The sequence below is a fragment of the Cibotium barometz genome, chromosome 1, assembly GCF_041138505.1.
Source record: "Cibotium barometz isolate CiBa-2024 chromosome 1, ASM4113850v1, whole genome shotgun sequence".
In the NCBI taxonomy this organism is placed as follows: domain Eukaryota; kingdom Viridiplantae; phylum Streptophyta; class Polypodiopsida; order Cyatheales; family Cibotiaceae; genus Cibotium; species Cibotium barometz.
This window is the reverse complement of record NC_141046.1, coordinates 50,084,985-50,100,428: the sequence shown is the minus strand read 5'-3', so window position 1 is coordinate 50,100,428 and position 15,444 is coordinate 50,084,985.

Here is a 15,444-nt window from a genome sequence, read left to right as displayed (position 1 = left end):
AGCGGGCTAAAAGGAAGCAAACGAGGGCGGGGTCTGACCAGGGGCGTGGCTGTGGAAGGAGGTGGCGCAACAGCTGAGGGGCTGCGTGGAGGCAAGAAGGAGAGGCTGAGGGCGTTGCAGCAGACGGGCGCGAAGGGCTGTGGGAGGTGTAGAGGTGGCGGTCATGAGGCGGTCGAAGCGTGAAAGAGGACGTTGGCTGTAAGCAGGGCGAGGAGGTCGTCGAAGCATTGAAGCTGGTCGTTGCGTGGGGGCCGCGTGTTGCAGAAGACACGTGAAGGAGGCGAACGGCGCGGACGCGATAAGGTCCGTGATTTTCTTTTTTTCTTTATTTATTTATTTATTTATTTTTATTAATTTCCTTGTAACTGTATTTTTTAAAAAAATAATAATAAAAAAATAAAAATAAAAACCATAAAATAATAAATTAAAAAAAAAGAGATTGAAAAAAAGAAAGAAAGAAAAAAAAAACCATAAAACAATAAATTTTAAAAAAAAAGAGAAAAAAATTTTTTAAAAAAATAATTTTAGTCTATTTTTTTATTTTTTAAATTTCTGTAAAATTTTGCATAAGTAAAGTAACTTGCATTTTTTTTATTTTTTTTAAGAATTTCTGTAATTGTGTACATAATTAGTATTTTTTTAGCATAATTCATATTTTTTGTAATTGAGAGGAAGGGAGGTTCAAGTAGAGATCCCTCGAAGCCGACCTAAACGTAAATGCTGTAAGAGCCATAAAAGAATCCGTAAACAAGATGAGAGGGAACGACGTGAGAGACTACAAAAAGAAAAGGAGGAGTCTAAGAGTGAAAACTCTCGACCACCACCTCACTTCTCAGGAAAGAACGGATATCTATACTATATCCAAGCACAAGATAGTATCAAAGACCAAGTAAAACGATCAGATGGATTCCAAGCAGGAGAAAAGCTAACAACTGTTAGCAAAAATCGTAAAAAAACGAAGAAACAAAAACCAAAACTCAAGTCTAAAACCGATTCAAAAGAGAGTGTCGGAAGTGCAAAGACAACGGTTGAACAAAAAAATCCGATGCAAGATGGCAAAGGAGAGCTCAAAACCACATGGTCTTCAATGAGTGAAGACTCAAGTGGACAAGAACAAGGTCTCAATGTTCCTCCCAATTTCACACAGTACACTCTTCAAGATCGGAAGATTGTTCTTCAACAGCCCATGCGACAAAAACCAAGCATGCCAGGGGTTTCATATGATGGTCCAGAAGATGCAAAAAAGATTGATATTGCTAAGCCAGGAGAAGAGCCTCGCTATGTGTGGATTGCCACAGACTTGTCCTTAGATGAGGAGAAGTTATTAATTCAAACAATAAAGGAGTATCGCGATGTTTTTGCTTGGAGCTATAAAGACCTCAAAGGAGTTGATCCAAGCATATGTCAGCATACAATTCCATTGCGAGAGGATGCAAAGCCCTCCAAGCGACGTCCTTATACTTACAATGAAAATTTCGCACAGAAGATAAAGGAAGAAATAGACAAGCTCTTAGAGGCAGAATTTATCTATGAGATTGAACACACTGAATGGGTCTCCCCTATTGTAGTGGTGCCCAAGAAAAATGAAAAACTTCGAGTATGTGTAAACCTCAAGAAGGTAAATGCAGCTACTGTGCGTGATCATTACCCACTTCCAATCACGGATCATGTTCTGGAACGAGTTGCAGGGAAAAAGGCATATAGTTTCTTGGATGGATTCTCCGGTTACAATCAAGTGTCAATGGATCCAAAGGATCAACACAAGACAGCCTTTGCTACTGAAGATGGTATCTTTGCCTATCGTGTTATGCCATTTGGTCTAACAAATGCACCAGCAACCTTTCAGCGGTTAATGAGTCATGTATTCAAGGAGTACCTTAGGTAATTTCTTGAGATCTTCATGGATGATTTATGTGTTCACTCACAAGAGCGTGATGATCATATAGAACACCTCAGACTTGTGTTTCAAAAGTGTCAACTTTATCGTATATGCTTGAATCCTGACAAGTGCAAATTCATGGTAAGACAAGGGAAAATTTTGGGCCATATTGTTTCTCGCAATGGGATTTCAACAGATATGGATAAAATTGATGTCATTGTCTCATTACCTCGGTCTATCAACCCTAAAGGGGTACAAACATTTATGGGACATTGTGGCTATTATCATCGATTCATCTACATGTATGCTGTCCTAGCCAGACCATTATATGCTCTTCTTGTAAAGTTTAATTGGACTGATGAGTGTGAGGAATCCTTTGAAAAGTTGAAGCAAGCAGTAGTGACTGCACCCATCTTACGGGCAGATTGGAACCAAATCTTTCATGTCCATATTGATGCTTCAAACTTTGCAATTGGATGTATTTTGGCTCAATCGGGAGAACATAATAAGGATTTCCCAATCTCATATGCTAGTCGACAGTTGAACAATGCTGAGAAGAATTACACCACAACAGAAAGAGAAGGATTGTCCATGATATATGCAGTGAAAAAGTTTCGCCATTACCTTTTGGCAAACAAATTCATATTTTTTGTGGACCATCAAGCATTGCTATATTTGGTAAATAAGCCTTGTGCAACTGGAAGGATTGTGAGGTGGTTTATCATCCTTCTTGAGTTTGATTTTGAAGTGGCAGTTTGAAAAGGAACAACTCATCTTAGGGCAGATCATTTGTCTCGAATCACCTCAGGCGAAGCTCCTGTGGTGGGTGTGGATGATGATATGTTAGATTCAACACTTTTTCTTGTTGAGACAGCTCCAAGATGGTCTGAACCCATCTTAGAAATTTTGACAAGTGGGCAGATACAACTAGCGGGTCCTAATGTGGACCTATGGCGACCATTCAAGTTAATCTCAGGGAGATTATATCATCAGGGTAATGATGGAGTGTTACGGTTTATACCTAACCCTGACCAATATGAGGAAATCTTGGAATGGGCACATGCGGGTATCGGTGGAATCCATGCATCAGCTCTACTACTTGTGTGCGACGTATATCTCAAGATGGACAATGGTGGCCTACCATGCATGCAGATGCTGAAAAATTTGTTCGTAACTATGCTTCATGTCAAATTCAACAGCCAATTCATAATGTCACATTATTCCAAATTTCAACTACACTAAGTTGGAGTAAGTATATTGTGGACTATCTTCAGCATGGTCATACTGATCAAAAAATTCCTAGATATCGAAAGCATGCTATTGAAGTTGAAGCGGCCAACTATATGCTGATAGAGGGCCAACTCTACAAGAGGGGCAAGGATGGCAACTTACGCATGTGTGTATGTGAAGCTGACTACTTGAAAATCTTGACTCATGCACATGCACGTGTTGGGGGTGGACAGTTTTCGGGCAATACCACAGCTAAGTTGATTAGGTGGTCTGGGCTTTGGTGGCCAACCTTACAAATGGATGCCGAAGAATATGTGAAACGTTGTGAATGATTGTCAAAGGACCAAACCTCCTATCACAAAGGACAATATGCCATTGCGACCTATGTTAAGCACACGTGCTTTTGCAAAATGGGGTATTGATTTTGTCGGTCCCATTAAACCTCCAGCTCATCACACACATGCGGAATATATTATAGTCGCAACAACGGACTATTTGACCAAATGGGTAGAGGCAAAGGCTACAGTAAAAAATGATGCCAGAACCACAGCCAAGTTTCTGTATGAGTACGTGTTTACACGCTATGGCTTACCCATTGAAATCGTTAGTGATCAAGGTGTGCACTTTGTAAATGAGGTCATAGAGTTTTTGCTTCAAGAATTTATGGTAATTCACAAGCAGTCTGCACCCTATCACCCCCACAGACCAATGGACAAGCTGAGAGTACTAACAAGATTCTTTGCACAGCACTCACAAAGATTGTTGAGGGACATAGGACTGATTGGGAGCAAAAGTTGCACTCAGTTCTTTGGGCATATAGGACAACCTATAAAACATCTGTGGGCACAATACCATTTGATCTTGCTTTTAGATTAGACGCAATTCTTCCCATTGAATTTCTTGTACCTACTCTACGAGTAGCTAAACAATTGGATTGGACTGGTCATGAGCTTTCACAACACATTGATGAATTGGAAAAGCTTGATGAGACCCGCTTATTGGCGGTAATGGGGATGTATGCCGAGAAGAGGAGACAGAAGCAATGGTATGATAGAAATGTAACAACTGGCCGATTCAAAAAAGGGGACCTTGTGCTCTTGTACACACTTAAGAAGCATAAGAGAAAGCTCAAGAAACGTGGCCTAGGACCGTTTGTGATTAAAGAGCTTACTCCAAGTGGTGCAGTGCGTTTAGAGACACTAGAAGGTGAGCAAATGCCTAACTTCATTAATGGAAGTTGTCTCAAGAAATACAATGAACCATTAACTGAAGCCATGCTTCAACAGATGCATGCTGCACAAACACGGAAAGAAGCACTTGACCTACTTAAACGTCAGGCTCAAGAGGAGGCTAAAGCTAGAGTTGCAAAAGCTAAGGAGCGTCGCAAAGCTTCTATGATGGCCTTACAGTTGGCTACTGATGAACCATATGTCGATCCATTCAATATTCAAGTGTGCCTTCATCTTCATGAGACTACCTACTTTGTCTCTGCCTTAATTGAATTTGGTGCAGATTATAATGTTCTCTCGTTTGACACATCTTCTTGCATGACGAGTGAAGATCAATGCAAGGATGCAACAAAAAAGACACTTAGGGCTCTTGTAAAGAGTTCCAAGTTGTAGATGAATGTGGGAGTGGGCTTGACAATAATCCCACATGGGAACTTTTGGGAGTTTTAGAGTTTTTGTATAAAAAGTGGCTCATTTGAGAGCTAAAGAGGACTTTTTGTCATTTGGTTGGGAGGCTCATAGAGAGAGCTTGCTCCATAGCTCCTTCTCATGTGCTCTCCCAAGGCTCTCCATCTCCATTCTTGCTTCAATCTTGTACTCTCTATTCTCTACGTATTCAATGATTTGAGGTTGCGGTCTACACACTTGCTAATCTAGATTTCGTAATGATGTTTTGATGCTAAAATCTGATTTGTGAATTGTAGAGTGCATGTGATGAAGCTTGTGCATGAAATGATGTGTACTTGAGGCTTGTGTGATAGCTCTTTGCATGTTAGATTCTTTGCATAAGTTACATTTTTGTGCTTAAGTGTAGCCTAATCTTGATGCGTTGATTATGTTAGATTGAGAAGGAATCAACGATTGATTGCTTGATTGTTGAAGAAGGATTGAGTAGGATTAGAAGTCATTAGTGTGTGGTTAACTAATCTTCTCCCGTTCGGGATAGCCTCTATGCGCTAACCGGGTTGCATTCACAGATTGACAAAGTGTGTGGGTTGGAGTGTAGCCTCCGCTATGCCATGATGTCCTAAACAATGGCGCCGCTGCCGGGGAACGCACACCTAAGTTAGTGAAGGGTGTTAACCATTACTTCTTACTAAGTGCTCCATTGATTGCAAAATCGTGGATTAGGGTAGATTAGAGTAGAGTTTGCAAGGGCATTGAGTGTGTGATCTCAAGGGCGCTTGTGTGTTTTCTGTTTTTTTATTAGAAGCAAAAAAATTAAAACCCCATTGCGGTAGAGTAATCCCGCCATTAATTAGGTTTAAGTTCTTTCTGTTTTTGTATTTTTTGGCATACCTTTTGTCACTAATCAACTAACACACTAACATTTGTTTTTTTTGTGTTGCGGTTGGGAGGGGTTTGTGACGCGGCCCTCATCTTTCCTTCCATCATCCTGCAAGAAGATTAGTGACTACATCAGTGTGGGAGGCGTGAAGTTGAAGAAGCGTGGAGAGGTAGCTGGGAAGTGTTGAAGGCGGATGTGAGGCGAACGCAGGCTGCTTCTACAGGCGAGAGGTAGCTGCAAGAGAAGCAGCGCAGCAGCATAAGAGGCGGCTGTGAGGCGAACGCAGGCTGTTACTGTGCAGGTGAGAGGTAGCTGCAAGAGAAGCAGCGCAGCAGCATAAGAGGCATAGAAGGCAGCAAGCTTTAGCTGTTGGCCAGTGTGGAGCTGCAGCTGAGGCGGCTAAAGAAGTTGGAGGCAGCGGGCTAAAAAGAAGCAAACGAGGGCGGGGTCTGACCAGGGGCGTGGCTGTGAAAGGAGGTGGTGCAACAGCTGAGGGGCTGCGTGGAGGCAAGAAGGAGAGGCTGAGGGCGTTGCAGCAGACGGGCGCGAAGGGCTGTGGGAGGTGTGGAGGTGGCGATCGTGAGGCGGTCGAAGCATGAAAGAGGACGTTGGCTGTAAGCAGGGCGAGCAGGCCGTCGAAGCATTGAAGCTGGTCGTTGCGTGGGGGCCGTGTTGCAGAAGACACGTGAAGGAGGCGAACGGCGTGGACGCGATAAGATAACTCCTGATGGATATTTGGCGAGATACATGTCCACCATGCATTGACCCTGATAGTACTCGACCTGATCATCGTCGCAGGGGTTATAGTGCTCCTCCATTTCAAACTCATTCTAGGTACTTCTACACTCCCTTAGGTGAAAATTGCTGTGGGCATCACTTTGTCACGTTATTCTATCAACAGCATCACCCATTTCCACATTGTCAAGAGTGTGCACGACTCGTATTAGGAGAAGCTTCACATATTTGTTGGATATGCTGCTCTTACTTTAGACGATATGGCACGGGCTTAATGAAAGAAATTGTGGGAATTACACCCCAACGCCATAATCTTCTTAATGTGAGAATACCAGAGAGAGGACCAAATCAACGTAGATTACCTGAGGAGGTTCAAGCACAACAATGGAGGGATACATGCTTAAATGACTTGCAACCACCTATCTTGCAAGCCCTCCTTCCCCAAGCCTCAACATGTCAATATTGGATCAATATAAGTACCTATATTGCGCACTTCTAAAATCGAAACTGTCTGCTTAACCTTCCCATAGAACCAATGCCATATTTTAGTGAGGAAGCACTCCTTCCTCTACCACCTTCTCTAGAGGCCGGTTTTTGTGAGGGGTTGTCCCTGCATCATGAGGAAATTGATACCATCTTTCCAGCAGACGTGGACACGGATCCACCACCAGCGCAAGGGTAAGCACATCGACTCCATAATAAGATCGACAAGCCAGGGCACTTTTCTCCCATTGGGTTTTTCCCCTAGGTGATTGGCACCAATAACAAATTTTATTCCTTTCTTTTCTTTTCTTGTTTGTTAATAAAAATTTTGCAGAGATCTCAGCTAAACAAGAGCATCTAACATGCCCCAACAGTCCACCTACCGTGCACACAAATTAGGAAGGGGGGAGACATGCTACGCCTACAAAGACCAAGGAGGGGCAATCTGCACAAAATCAGCAATGCATCAATGCAAACGAATAACATCAACGGGCACTACAACAGGTGTATTCAAATCATAATCTTTTGTTCTTTATGTGCTTTTATCTTTTGGATATATGGTTCGCATGTTCACACAATGTTGGCTGGTTTAAGTTTTTGATTAGTTGTTAAAATATGGTGAGTGAATTCTAGATTCTTAGAGAACTTAGTAGAAGATATTTCTACTTAAAGACAGTGTAGGATATATACCAATGGAGTATGCCAAGTTCTTATGCTTTCAAGGTATATTAGTTATCCCTAGTGGTAGCTACCTCTTAGGTTTGAGCTAGGTGCCCCTCTCCTTACCAAGGTGTCAAAAATGCATCATTATTCTAAAATATCTCATTTTTTAAGTAATATCTCATAATTTTTAGCTAATAAACCTTGTACTCAGTCAACTCTTCATCTTATGTGAGTATTTACTCATTTTTGGGTATTTTCTTTTATTCTCTTGGATTTACTCATCCCAACACTTGGATTAATCCAATTGGCCCATTGGAACCTTAATTGGACCATAATCTAAAAATTTCTAAAAATGTAGACCCTTAGGCTAAGGTAGGTCCCTTATACCATTTTCAATTAATTCCAAATGCACATTGGAAAGTTCATTTTTAATTTTTGTTTCAAGGGAATCCATTTTGGACACTAGGAGGGTTTTTATATCCAAAGATATCTCAATTTTGGATTATCTCTCTCTAGATATTTTCTCTCTCTAGGCCAAAACAGGGTAAAGCAAGATCTTTCTTCTATTTCAAAGAGGGGAACAGTTTCAAGAATAGAAGGGGAGGTTCTTACACCTTTACACCTCAAAAGCTGGAGGGAGGAATCTTACATCCTACTCCACTTAAAAAATGCGAGATGTCCTCATCTCGCAACTGGAGATTAAACTCTTTTACCTTATGATTCAACTGATTCTGGGGTTCCTTATAGTCTGGTCAACCCACGTAGAATCCTGGGATAAAGATCCCTTCTACAAGAAGAACATATAGAACTCATTATCAGAGAACAATTCATTCAGAACAATTCATTCATCCTCTTAACACAATAATGGTCCATCAGGCCGAAAATTCTATCTGAACATTCCCCACAGAAATTTCAATTATGCAAGTTCTCAATTTGTCATTCCTTTATTAGATCCACTGGGTCAAAGGTCAAACAATAGCAATCTGTCAACACAATCCACTAATCTCATAGTGATATGTTGAAAGTTATAATCATCTTCTAGTTACTACCATCAGGGATTCGTCCCATTCATCCTCATCGTGGCTTTGTTCAACTTATCTTCCTTCAACCAGAAATCAGAAATCATCATCTTTCAATCAGAATCCAAAAAATAAATTCATCAATTCTCAACCAGAATTCAAAAAATCATATCAACCAGCATTTGAATTCATCCTCTGGATAGCATTTTTGCTTATAACTTCAAGGTCTTAGATTTACTCATATATATTGTCAGCAGTAAAGCGCTGCAGATATACCCACGGTATATACCTTGGAGCTATAAAGTAAATACCATCATATCTAGGCCTCAAGCAAGTCAAGGATTCTATACAATTGCGGTACTTCCATTTGAAGACCCAATTTCCAATTTATGAATCTTAATTCTGAATATCAATTTGTATGAATTTCATCACATAATTACAATCTTTTACTAGTACTTCATAAGTTTTTGACATTTCTGGCTTCTCGGTTGTTCCACTTTAGCTAATTTGCTTTGATACTAGCTGAAAGATGTTGAGATATCGAGCTCGTCTAGTGAGGCGGTGGACACTGATGAGCCGCCTGGGGGATAGGCCCCACACTTACACCACTGGCATGGTTGGTGAGATCTTGGGCGATATGCGGCCACTGCGATGACAGGCTGTGTGACAGCAATTCTAGAGACTGGCATAGTTATAGCGCCAACTCATTTAGTCGGGTTCACACTATAGAGAACCCGTGTATGTATTTGGTTGAGTACCTTTCATATTGTGTGTACTCTTATTCTTGTATATGGTGTGTTGAGTGTTGAGTAGAGAAGAAGAAGATTTTCAGCCTCTCACCTTGTGTGTTCTCTATTAGGGTTTTGTGAGTGTGTGTGTGTGCTTGCAAGAGCTCAAGCTCTCTTCCCCCCTGCATCTTTTCATGGTATCAGAGCCTGGTTTGTGCTAAGGGCTGAGCTGCAAGCAAGAGAACCACAGGAAGCGGTACGAGGGTAAGAGCTTCAACTACTCTTCCCTATTGTGTTGGTGACTACACCCTTGTCGAGAGCTCTACGAGAGGCACCGGCAAACGGTCTCTGATTGAGGAGCTTTCTTCGTGGGTGTAAAGCTATAGGGCAACTATATTGTCTTATCGGACTTGATTTTCAGGGCCAAAAATGCGTTTCGGGCGCGTCTGGACCTCCGTTTTTCAGAAAGCAGGCGATTTCGAGCACTGCGGGTAAGTCATCGATTCTCTACAGAACTCTGTTTTAAGAACTGCAGGAAGACAGATTGACTGTGCAGACACTGTGGGTGCTGCAAAGAGGTCAACAGTTGCCATTGGGTGTATGTATGCACATTGAAGTCACTGGTTGTGACATTTGAGAGTACTACAGTATCGCTGCAGAAAATACAGCATTTGTGCAAGAAAAACCAGAGTGCAATTTCTGGTAAAATTGTGTGTTTGACAAGATGTCTAATGATGGCATAACACAGATTGTGGCTGAGAAGCTGGATAAGAATAACTTCCATGCTTGGAGGTTCAGGTTGACAAATTTCCTGATGGGAAAAGGCTATTGGGACTACATAGAAGGTGAGCATGAAGAGGCACCGGAGATACCGGATATAAATCCGACTGCTGCAGATGTGAAAGAGTTTAAAGACTGGAACCAAGGAGCCAGGAAGGTTATGTATTGGCTCTTCATTAGTATACAGGACACCATGATTGGGCACATTCAGGATGCCAAGTCCCCCAAGGAGGCGTGGGACACCTTGGTAAAGCTTTATGAAACAAATACCAAGGCACGCAAGATACAGTTGAAGAATGAACTTCATACTGTGGAGAAAAAGAGCATGTCTGTGAATGACTATGCGTTGAAGATAAAGGGTATTGTGGAATCCCTTGCATCTATTGGTGTGTCAGTAGATGATGATGATAAGGTGGAGGTCTGTCTACGTGGTCTCGGGCCACAATACAAGGCGTTCAAGACGTCTATTTAGACTCGGGAAAACATTCCCAACTTTACAGATTTGGTGTCTATGCTGATTATCGAAGAGAAGAGCTTGGGTGAAGACCAACAGTCTTCACAAAGCAAAAACAGTTCAGAGCAACAGGCCTTCTACACGAGTTCAGGAAGAGGACGAGGTAGGAAAACTTCCATCTTTCAATCATTGTGAGAAAGGAAATTTTATTGAGGCCTTTTTGCCTAGAGAGTGAGATCTCTGATTTTCTATGTGAAGGGAAATTGCTTCTATGTGAGAAGGAGGCACAAAACTTAGTGGAAGAGGAGAGGGAGCAACTAAATTAGTAGGAAGCAATTGGCAGCATCAACATCTCTTGCAAAAAAGGCGTCGGAAGCTCTGAGTTGTGTGAAGCAGGCAGCTCTTTGTAACCTGCAAAGCAACCAATTGTGTGAGCTCTGAGTGTTAAGCATAGAGGCAACCTCATTCTTAGCAAACAGACACTTGAGTCTAGCTCCGAGTGCGCTAAACCAAGGTTTGTGACTCCTCTATATATGCCATACCTTTGAGCTAAAGGTAGCTCGACGCTACAACAAACAAGTGGCAAGCGAGCTTTACATGCCGCTATTCGTGGATGCGTATTTCAAGGCCACATTCCCTCAGTTTTTTCTCGACTGAACAAAGTTTACATTTTCAAAAATTCTCTAGAAATAACCTTAGTAGTTTCAACCCTTCAAACTTTGCGATAAAAAGGTTCTCAAACCTTTGGCACATTAATCATTTACCTTTGTGGGAAAGTTATTAACTCTTTGTGAAAAGCATCATGTATATGCTCTCGCACTATAAAGAGCGCATCTCTCATCTTGCAATTCTTAGTGAAACAAAGGGTTAAAGGGTGTGGTATGTTAGCCAAATCCCAAGGTATTTACACACTAAAATTAAAGCTCAAAATGCATTAACCAAAGGTTAAAAGACAAGTTTCAAAATCAAGGCACAAGAAAATTACGTGGGGTGAGGATAGAGGAAAATAATCCCTCTTTGTGCATGCATTCATAGGGAGAAAGTCCACACACACACACGTCATTTTTTACCCTTTTTGGGAGTGACTACAACTGGAAAAATCCACTCTGAATTCTCTACTGGAAAAATAAATCCAGCTTCAAGCAAATTAGTTACCTCATTCTTAAGCACCTCCGCTTGCACTACTCCCAAATGCCTTAGCCACTGTACCACTGACTTACTTTGGGGCTTGAGATCAATCTTATGCTCTACTAGGGTAACTTGGCGTACTTGTGAGTAGCTGTTTGCAAAAAGGTTAGGAAATCCATCCAACATTTTTAAGTAATTCTCCCTTTTAGTACCTGCTATGGACTCATCAAGAAGAAGTTCATTCTGTTGGTGAAGACTAGTGAGGTCCACATCTCCTTTCTTGAACGTGGCTGAAGAAGCTTCCCCTTCCAAGGCTCCATTGTCTTTAGCATCCCCTCGATTCCTTCCCAGGGAAAGACCAAATGCAACTCCCTCCACCTCCCCTTCTAAGATGGAATCCTCGGAGCTACCACTTGTCTCCTCTTCATCGGATGACTCTGACTCTAAACTTTCGGAAGTTAAAGATTTACCTCTTACCACTTTCTTGCGACGACTCTTGATGTTATAATGGACCTTCTTATTCTCACCTTGTAGAATAAGATCACCTGTCTCCCACTTTTGAATTGCCTTCACTTGGCGAAGCCATGGCCTGCCCAATATCAATGGGTAAGCCCTAGCATATCAGGCTTTGTAGAAATGACCTGGAAAGTTGTAGGTAAAGAAATACCACATACATCCACTCCCAAACTCCTGACAATTCCTAAGGTTTTCACCCTAGTATTATCAACAAGTTTGATGCGATAGGGAGAGTTAGTAGTAGAAGACAACTTTAAATCGGCATCTGTCATTGTTTTTTCACTCATGACATTGATTGACGCACCTCCATCAGTGTATGCATTAGAAATTGTTTGCCCCTCGATGATGACATCAATCACAGGCACATCATCTCTCCTACATCAATATCCACCTTTTGAGCCATAGGAGTCCCATTATCCCTCTTCTTCTTTTCCTTAGATTCCCTTGTACTAGCCAACTTACCCCATTCCTTTCCGAGCTTTGAAGAGAGTGCCAAAAGCTGCCCAAATGTGATTTGTGCCGTTTTCTCCCTAAGATCTATTAAGAGGTCATAACTAAGAGATCCTTGTCCAAGAGGAAAGTCAGATTGTCCAATTTTTCTCCTCTAGACGACTTCTTCTTCTTATTATTTTTCTCCTCTTCTTCAGATTTATCTTCTTGCTCATCTTCTTCTTGGCTCCTAGTTTTACGACCCCTTTTTGCCATTAATGGCATCAATGTTTCCTCTTCTTCTTCTGAGCATGTTTCCTCTAAAAGTGCTAAAGTTTTATCCTCTCTTATCCTCAATTTTGGACACTCAGTGCGATAGTGCCCCTTCTCTTGACATTCATAGCATCTGACACTACTTCTATTCCTAGGTTTATCCTCGACTCGTGGAACCCTAGGTGGCCTTGCATTGACTAAGTGTAACTTCAAATCAGCAAATCAAGTCACAGGCCCACCAACATAATAACTCCTTATCCCACTTCTCATGAATCATCAAAGAGGTCCAAAATTGGGTTAAGCATGAGGAGCTAATGCTAAATGAGACATTCACATGTAAAGAGAGTGTTTGAATAAGGGTTTAAAGATAAGAGAATGGCAATGACACGAAATGCTCAATTGAGGAGGCTTCATTCATCTTTTTGAAAGGGAGAGGAGGGCTCCTTTTATAGGTGGAGAATCACCCTCTCTTCCATTGTTACAAATTACAACATAAAAATCTTCAACCCTTCAGTGACATAAGGGTAGATGTCACCATCAATTGTCCTCTTAGGCTAAGTTTTCTATTGATTATTAAATTGAAGACTTTTTTACTTTGAAAGTGTGATGAGATAATAGCCAAGTCTAAGTGGCATGTAGGTGGAGATCCCACTTACACATGGCGGAATTATCCTCTTCCATGTAGGCATTCAAGAAGAATCTTTCCAGTTATGCACCTACACACACTCCTCCACATGCCTTCCACACTTCCCAACTTCTAGCCTTATGGTGAATACTATATTAATAATACAATTAAAATCCATGTGAGCATGAAGGCCCACTTTTATTTTCCACGTCACTAGTCTATCTACCATACCAAAGTATTTATCAAGCATACTTGTGGCATTTACAGTGTGTGCACCCTAAATCAAGTAAAACCATTATATTTGAAGATAGAATGCTGTTATCAGGGTAGTTGCCAAGCCACTGCATCACCATGCCATTATTCCATTGTGGGCACCGCAATCTTCTTGGACAAGCTTCCACCTTATTACATTGAGAAACCATCAAAATATGTACAAAATTGAAAATGAAAGATATCAATTTTTCATGTCACATTAGGTCTAGTAGATACCTTCCTATGATTGAGACATCACCTTTTAGGTGAGACTGGTGAGAAATATAAGGGAGGTGGAGAGATTCATGAGCCCTAGGTGCCTCCTTCTCTTGAGCCTATATAAACACGGTATACTACTCACACTTAAGAGCTAAGTAGAGAGCTAAGTGGAGAGTGTAATGCCCATGCTTTGTGTACTTTCTTAGTGATCAATATACTAAGTGGTTCTTTGTGGAAATACTCTCCTCTTTGCATTTTCCATGAGCTTGTGTTTATATGATGCTTGTGGTGACCTTGAGCACACTCTATTGCTCATTGGTTACATATCATTATTATTTAAGTGGTGGCACGTGTTGCTCTAGTGGTATGAGTTTGCTTATGGGATGATCATTTCCATTTCTTAATTTATTAATTCATTAAGCTCACACCATTTAAAAAAAAAAACTCCAGTGAAGATTCGCATGCGAATGAGCGTAAGCCCTAGAAGTTAGGAAGCAAGCAATGGATGCTCATGAAGAATTGAAGGCTACCTAGCTAAGCTTGCTGGAGTAAACACAAGATCCAAACTTAGACCGCATCTAGTGCACACGGTGTAATGGTCATAAAAAAGAAGAATATTAGATGGAAACCGCACAACAACCATGTGCTATTTGCAATAAGAGCAAGCATACCACTGATACATGCGTTAACAACACTTGGAACAAGAATCCGAGAGTAGTAGAAAGACAATAACGTCAGCAACAACATGTTCCAACTGTTAATCAATTCGCCACTGAGCCTAAATAAAAAAGACCTTTTGGAAGAGAAGCATTTCGCTGATTTCCCTATCACACCAAAATGGCAAGACAATAGTCTCATGTACCAAACTAGTCAGGCAATGCTGTGGGATACGTGTGGACTCCCTCCACATATTCTGGAATCAAACACCAACACTTACATGGTCATGGGGAACATTCTAGTCTCCGCTCAGTTGGGCAGGCTTAAGCATAGTGTTTCCTAGTTCTCAATATACATTACTCCTTTCCATGTCACACTCACACTCTCTCATAGTGTTTCCCAATTCTCAATATACATTACTCCTTTCCATGTCACACTCACACTCTCTCATACACATGTACACTTAAGTAGAAACACAACAGGTTCAGACATCACAAAGTAACATGTGACACAAAAGAGAAAAGTAATGGCAAGTGTGCTCTCGGTTTCATTCTGGAAGAATTATAGAGTAACACAATAGATACCCAATACAGATTGCCACGTGCAAGATTCTAACATGCTATCAAGATTCATAACATAACTGTCAACTTATATTGAGAGCTTACAAGACCACACTTCATCACACATTTCTCACATAATGAGTCGGCACACACACTCTACATCCTCTGTAGTAGTTGGTCACCCTTTTAAATTGTAACTTCTTGATCTTGGCAATGGCTCTATGGTGGTTACAGTCTATCGCCTTCACACGTGTGATACCGAGGTGGTGCTCACATCGTGCATTGTGGGTTGACCGC